This window comes from Myotis yumanensis, unplaced genomic scaffold (genome assembly GCF_028538775.1).
Source record: "Myotis yumanensis isolate MYYU_CA2020_CCGP unplaced genomic scaffold, mMyoYum1.0.hap1 SCAF_2, whole genome shotgun sequence".
NCBI lineage: Eukaryota > Metazoa > Chordata > Mammalia > Chiroptera > Vespertilionidae > Myotis > Myotis yumanensis.
This window is the reverse complement of record NW_027223753.1, coordinates 77,788,744-77,796,656: the sequence shown is the minus strand read 5'-3', so window position 1 is coordinate 77,796,656 and position 7,913 is coordinate 77,788,744.

Here is a 7,913-nt window from a genome sequence, read left to right as displayed (position 1 = left end):
TTCTTTCTTTCTTTCTTTCTTTCTTTCTTTCTTTCTTTCTTCTTTCTTTCTTCTCTCTCTCTCTCTCTCTTTCTCTCTCTCTTTCTCTCTTTCTTTCTTTCTTTCTTTCTTTCTTTCTTTCTTTCTTTCTTTCTTTCTTTCTTAATCTTTCTCTCTCTTGGTTTTTTTTTCTCTTCCTTCCTTCCTCTTTGGTCTTTATAATTATTGGGGTGGGGAGGGGGGAGAATATTATCTTTGTGTCTCAGGACTATTTATAAGTCTCTGACACACCTGAAAACCATACCTATATTCCTTATCCTGGTCTGATCAGTCATCCTCAAAGTTGTTCAATACCAGAGGGTATCAGATCTTCCCTGCTCCTACAGGGAAGCTCTCCTCGCACAGCTACCTTTATCCAAAAGCATTATCATAATTTCCACTTACCACAATGAATTATGATGAAGAATCAAAAAATAATTTTTCATCATCTGAATAACAGGTTAGCTAAAGCTGAAGAGAAGTCTTTCACCTATTTTTCAAAACTTTGGAGTTATTCGAAGGTTTTGAAAAATTGGTGACACAAGTCTATGCCATATGAACGACTAGGTGAAAAAAAGTAGGAAACAAAAGATTTATTCATTAGGACAATACATATATAATACAAGATCATGTATATGTAGTTGACAGAAGAAAGGAATGAATAGTAAGGAAGAGATAGTAGTCGGGGTTATGGAACATCTTCCCAGAGGAAGTGGACTTTGAAGGTGATTAGTATTTTTTAAAAACAGAAGAAAGAAGTAGAAGGAAGAAAGATCTAGACCTGGAAGATGAGCATATACAAAAATACTGGAAAAAAATATGTACAAGAACGGTATGGAAATTAAGAAAATAAACCTCACCAGTGTAACTATCAAGTAGGGAGGGAAGAAGAAATAAACTAAGTTAGGTCAGAAGCTTGTACAATGTGGAGTGCTAAAGAAAAAGGCAGGACAACTAGATTTCATCCAGGTGGCTGAGGAGAAACTTTTGGGGTTTGAAGTAAGAGACTGTGATGAGATGAATGTTTAAGAAAGACTAAAAGATCAAGGAGGAGTGAGTATTAAAGGCAGAAAAAAATTGTTACAGGTTATTTCAATTTTCCAGGAGGAGGTATTGAACATCTAGAAAAGCAAAAGAAATGGAAGAGGTTAAAACAACAACAAACCCAGCACAGTTGGGTCTTAGAGAGTAGGAAGAAACATCACTTGGCGTTAATGGTCAAAGCATTACAGTGGTGGTTCTCAAACTCAAGCAGATAACAGAATTTTCTTTGGGACTTGTTAAAACACAAATATCTGGGTCCCCATTTAAGTCCTTTCTCCTTATGATAGGGAATCACAGGGGCTAAGAAGTCCTCAAGCTTCCACAGAAGGTAGAATTATGCATCTAACACTTAATGGCAGGCACCATATTGTATAGATTTCATTTCCCAAGATTAGAGTAGATATGTAGTAAAGTCAGAAGATATTGTATCCATACTTATTCAATTTCACATGTCATTGAACATATAATATCATAAACACATTTCTTTTCCTAAATACCAGTCATTGTACCCACACTCCCTTTCTAAGGTCAGAACAATGATTTAGCAATCACATTGCCCAGCAGTGATATACTATGTATTTTCCAAAATTAACCCAAATGAGAACTCCTGGGGTACATAACTCAGCTCTCCCCTTCCAACATGTGCATGTTTCCTTCATCTCTTATTATGCTCTTTGGACTTGTAGTCATGCAAATGACACAAATGAACAGCTGCATTTAGTGAAGCAGATGGTCACATGTGGGAACAGAGACAAGATGGAGACTATAGAAGTAATAGCCTATAAAGTAGGTTAGCGCTACCAATATTCTACTTTTTTTCTATTAATACCAAGTGAAAGGTTAATTATTTCCATCCGTCCTCACTTAACAGAGAGAATTAATCTCGAAGGCACAGTAAGAAATTTTCAGCAAAATTCCATGACTGCTTATTCCAAAATAGGAGAGGCGAGTGATTGAATGTGTGCTGGAGAGCTTGGTGGAAACAATGAAGAGGCTTATGTAAAACTCTGCTTGTTTAAGATATATGGCTAAGTTTGTAGTGTTAGAGAACAGAGTAAAGAAGGAATCTGTTCCATCTTCTTTCTCAGTATTAAACCCAGATGAAACAAAAGATAGTCTTTTTGTTACCAGATGCTGTTTTTCTCTGAAATCTAAGATATTTAAAATCCAGATAACTCTTTTCCTCTGTGCACAATGTGAATCATGTTTAACATGGATTTACATTTAAAGATGTCATGTACATTCTTAAATTTTATAGAGATGGAAAGATTTATAATCTTTCTAAATTTTCCATTATCATATTTTTCTTTACTCTCTGAAAAAGTCTTTCCTCATAGCATATCATATCTTCATTTAAAATAGCACATTTAATCATATTTCAATATCGATGGAGAAAAAATTGTGGTAGGCACTACTGCTTTGCAACATATAGATTGACTTGTTAAAGTATCTTAAAGTCCATAAATGGCTGTTAAAATTTAGGATAATGATACTTCATCCATGTCTTCATTAATAAAAAAATAAAGATTGGTCTATTGACTGGCTCTATAATTTTTACAGAAACATTTAGGACTTAGGTATTTTGTAACTAGTTATACAAAATAAAAAACATGCCATTCTCCATTATATATTAGTGCTTTAAAAAACAATGAGACACAGGAAATAAAACAAACTATTAACACTGCTATAGCAAAATAAACATTTGCCTCCAATATTAGAAATCAAAAGAAAGTATTTTCAGTAAAATTCACTGACTAATAAAAGAAAATTATGGAGAACAAAATGTTTAGACTTGATTACAGTAGGTTCTCAGGTTACGTCGAAGATCCATTCCTACAGCACAACGTAACACTATTTTTGCCATAAGTTGGAACCCACCTACATAAGCACCTACGTCACTCACATGGAGCACATACACAGCAGTAATGAAGTAAAACAGTAAAAAAAAAATTAAAAGAAAGATAATAATTCCTGACCTTTACTTGTGGTAAATAAATAATAAAAAACATAAAGCACATATGGACATACGACGAAATAACGGAACTTTTTTTTTAATAAATAAATGGGAGATGGCGAGGTAACCATGAAATGACATACGTCAAGTCCAACATAACCCGAGGACTGCCTGTATATTACATAAAAACATTTTAGATTATGTATTTTTCTTATTATAAGAGTAAAGCATGTTTATTTTTAGACAAACTTGGAAAGAGCCAAGAATATAAAGAATAAAATAAAAATCACTGATTAGTCTAGAGATCATCAGTATTAAAATTTTGTTATATTTACTACTAATCAATAGTTTACATATTAAACACATGTTATAACTATACATATAAGGATAGCTTACATTTAAAATAAATCATGCAGCTTTTTAAAAATGTAAACTTACATATTGTTCTTTTCCCCATAATATTCAGTTACTTTCAAGTACTATGATTAATCATGGAATGATGTTGCATAGTCATACCATGATTATGTGTTTAATTATTTTCCTATTGAAAGTAATATATATTTAAACCAAATTTTTTGCTACTAATAATGATGTGGTAAACTTATTTCCTATTATTTGATTCCTACTAAGTTCTTGCACTCTAATGAGGAGGCAGAAATTTATCAAGTAACCAATCAGATCCAGAGCTAAACCGAACTTTTTAATAGATTTTATAGAGGATGGAGGAGTAAAGAATTCATTAATTCCAGTAATTTTTTTAATGACTACTCTTTTTTAGGCATGTTTCTATTGAGGACACCTCAGTAGACAAAATTTAAGAAGCCCCTGGCTTCATGGAACTTGAGTCCTAGCATTTTCATTTATTAAGATACAGAAAAGAAGAATAGAAACAGTGTTGTATGGGGTACGGTGGGGGAAGGAAAATGGAGTTGTATAAAATTCTGCTTTGAATATGTTGGGATTGAGGTTCCACTGAGATAGACAAGTAGAGATTTACTGAAATTGCTCAGGAAATATGTTTGGACCAGAGACATTGAATTGGGACTGATCAGTATACAGATGGGAGCAAACATCATGGGAGTAGCTGTAACCACCCAGGGGAAAATGCTGACTGAGAAATACTGAGAGTGTAGAACTTATACTTAAGGAACAATGTATTTCCAAGGAGTATGGAAAGAGAAAATAAGGGGAGAGGGCAGAAACTCTGTGGAGCCAAAGGAAGTGTATTGCCAGAAAAAGAAAATAGACAGTGATAATCCTTCTGAAATTTCAGTTGAATTAAAGACTGAAATGTGCACATTGCATTTGAAACATGAAGTTTATTACTAACACAGATTAAAAATATAACCCTACTCAAAACCATACACTTCTTTGATCTCTTATCTCCATTGTCACCACTTAATTTTAGCTGCTGCCTTCTGTGGTCACACCTTGTAATTTGTTATAAACTGTTACTATGCCCCTCCTGAAATCATAAAGTCTAATGTTATGTTCAGTGACATTAATATCATTTCTCCTATCTCACACACTCAAATGTTTCCAGTTCAAAAAACTATTTGATGTTGAGTCCCTCAATACATTGATCCCTTTTTTTTTTTTTTTTTAGCCATTAGTTCTTTCCACTCCACAGTCCAACACTCTCTAAGAACCTTGAACAAATTGGCCCACATTAGGGGCCTTGGCTATGTGACAATACACCCCTATTTGCAAACCAACAGAAATGCTAGAATCAGCATAAAAACATGTGAATTCTCTTCTTTTAAGATTTTTTCCAACAAGTGAGAGATAAATTCAAGCAACCTCTTTAACTGCAAAACACATCAGGAGGTACATCGATGGCTCCACAATGGAAGGTGTAACAGAATATTTGTTAAAAACTCTCTACCCTCTTGTGATGGCCATAAAAATAAAGCCTACCTGCTTGCTTGAAATTGCCATTTATCCAATGAGTCCATGACATTTAGAAATCTCATAGAGAGATATCATCTGAACCTAAGGAAGCCAGCGTGGTTGAGCTCAGTGGATTTTGTCTTAGTTTGAGTTCCCTCAAAATCTTCAGATAAGGAATCAAGTTCAAGTGGTTTATTTGGGTGTGATACCAAGAAATAACAATAGGAAAAAAGGGTTGAGACAGAGAAAGGAAGTCAGCCAATGAAGAGTGCGTTATTATACCAATTACCCCATTGAGCAACTGGGGCTTAATCCTACTGAGGAATTCAGGGATTCAGTGTAGATCATGTGACTCAGAGTTATACCCCCCTTCCCTTTTGTCACAGGAAAGAGCTAGAGTATTTATATCTGCTATTAGTAATCCTCACCTAGGAGTGCCCCCCTCCTGGTGGTAGCAGATGGGGAGCAACAAGGGGTGGAGAGACAGAGAAGGGCTCAGAAGAGTGTCACACATTACAATGGGAAGGCAGCCTCTGCTCCAGCCTCTTCTGATGCCCTCCTATCCAAAGATGCCCAGGTAGCCCTAACAACTTACCTTCAAGGTATAGGATTCTGTAAAAATGTACGGGCTTCTATTTTGAGAAAAAGTTTTGTGTAAAGATTGTTATTTGGATTCAAAGAGCTCTAGATTAATGTTTGGTTGCACATACAAGAAGCAACCAAAGATTGCATCAATGAGTGCAACAACATATCGACCTCTCACTATCTCTCTTGCTCTCCCTTTCTCTCTCTCTCAAATTAAATTATATTCAAATTGTTCCTTTTTTATGTTGTTCAGGAGATCCTTTTCTGCTGAATTTCACTTAAATAAACCAGTATGGGGACTGTTGTTTTTGTCTAATGGGACAACCCAGTAAAATGAAATGGCTGTATGCAGCAGATACTTGAATAAGACCTAATATGAAAGCGTTTGTTCTTGTTCTCCTAATTTTGTTCCCCTGCCTGCTACCTTAATCAATATAAACTAGCTTTATTCCAGCATAAAATTAACCTCAACATCCCAATGATTTAACATACTGAAGGCTTATATTTTAACCACACCATGTCCCTTATACCAGCACAAGAATCTCTGCTCCACATAGTCATTCAAGAACCTGGGATGACAAGGGATCAGCCATGTTATAGCTACACCTTGTGCAATAGGCAGCCTCTTTTGTTACAGGAGGAAGGAAAGATTATGAAGAATCATACAGAAGTTTTCTTTGCCTCAACATGGTTCTCCCAGGTTGGCCAGAACCACTCACATTGCATTTCTAACTGCAAGAGGCAGAGGAGTATAAGAGGGCAAAAAGACTATGTGGTGATCATTATTGTTTTTGCAATACCTATCAAATAGGTCATCCAGGCCAGGGGTTTTCCAGCTGGGTAGTGCAGGAACTCTAGTGCTTTCAGCATCCATTAGGAACTCCTGGGGATAGAACGGTTATGCCATGTCCTTTCCATATTAACTAAAGCTTTCTTCAATATTTTCTCATGTTATGTCCTCATTAGATTTTGTTTGAAGAAAGAATTCTGTACCTTTAAAAAAAGTTATAATGTGGTGAATGTGGTTCAGCTTTTTTATTTTTAAAATAAGAAAGATCAATTCTAGTGATAGAAAGTTTTAAGATCATGCAGCTTGTTAGTAAAAAACCTGGTACCAGCATCTTGCTAGGAAACCGTCCTCTTAGACATTATATCTCTCACTGTCCGAAAAATCTTTTCTCTAAGATGTTTGTCAGAAGTATCTGGAAAAAAACTTAATCAAGAAGTGATTTGAGGGAAAAAAATCAAAAGAGAGAGGCAAATAGGAAAAAAAAAAAACTTTGGCAAAGTGTAAAGGGGTAGAGTGAGAGAGCCAGAGAGAGGTACAGGAGGTGTGAAGAGGCTGGAGCCCAAATAGAGAGCCACTTAGTCTAGACTCCAGATGTGGAGTACATGGCTTCAGCGGGTGTGATGCTGGACTCTGCAAATACTTTTGCCAGATGTCATGGCTGAGCTACAAATCCTTGGACGGGTGACAGAATTGGCTGTTGTTCTGTTCAGTGTTTTGCTTCTTAGTGTGTCACTCTGCTGGCTGCTCTAAGGTTATAACACTGGATAAAGGGAAGGCCTTTTACTCCTGCAGTCAGCATTTTGGCTGACCTTGAGGTGCTAAAGCACACTGCTGAAGCCCTCCCTCTGAGTGTCCAGAGGCAGGTTGGTAAAGCAGGACTAGTTGGTGTAGCTACCTTCCCATTTCAGCCTGACCCCAAGAAAGACAAAGCGATAGAGAGACACAGAGTACATAAAAGAGAAATAGACTACTCCTGGCTAGCAGCAGGATCTTAGGGAAATTGCTTTATCTTTCTGGGACTCTGTTTCCTCTGGGGGATTTAATTACATGGTCTCTAAGCTCCGTTTGAACATTGGCACACTATGATCCTGTGAAGTGCTACCATAAAGGAAGGATAAACAAGAAAGCCATGTCCCTTCTAAACTTACATGATAAAACATCAAAAAGCAAAACATTTGCTTTGTTGAATAAACAATGTAAATACCTGCACTTGCTCTCTGCAAGTGACCAACTTGTAAAATCTGGTAATGAATTTAAAACATGAGAACTAAGATAGAACAGCTCTAGAACCAGGAATTCTAGAAAATGGAAAATATTAAAGGGCCAGCCTTAGGCAATTATTCAGAAATCAACGCAATTTGTGTTTCTCATGTCCTCATCATTCTTCCATTCTTTAAATTAATACTGCTCTGTCCAGGTAGCCAAGTTGGTTGGGACATTATCCTGATATGCCAAGGTTGTGGGTTCAATCCCTGGTCAGGGAACATACCAGAAGTAACCAATAAAAGTATAAATGAGTGGAATAATAAACCTACCTGTCTTATCTCTTTTGCTCTCCCTTTCTCTTTCAAAAAAAAAAAAAAAAAAAGAAAACAAAACAAAATCAATACTCAGTATTTGCTTCATGCTATG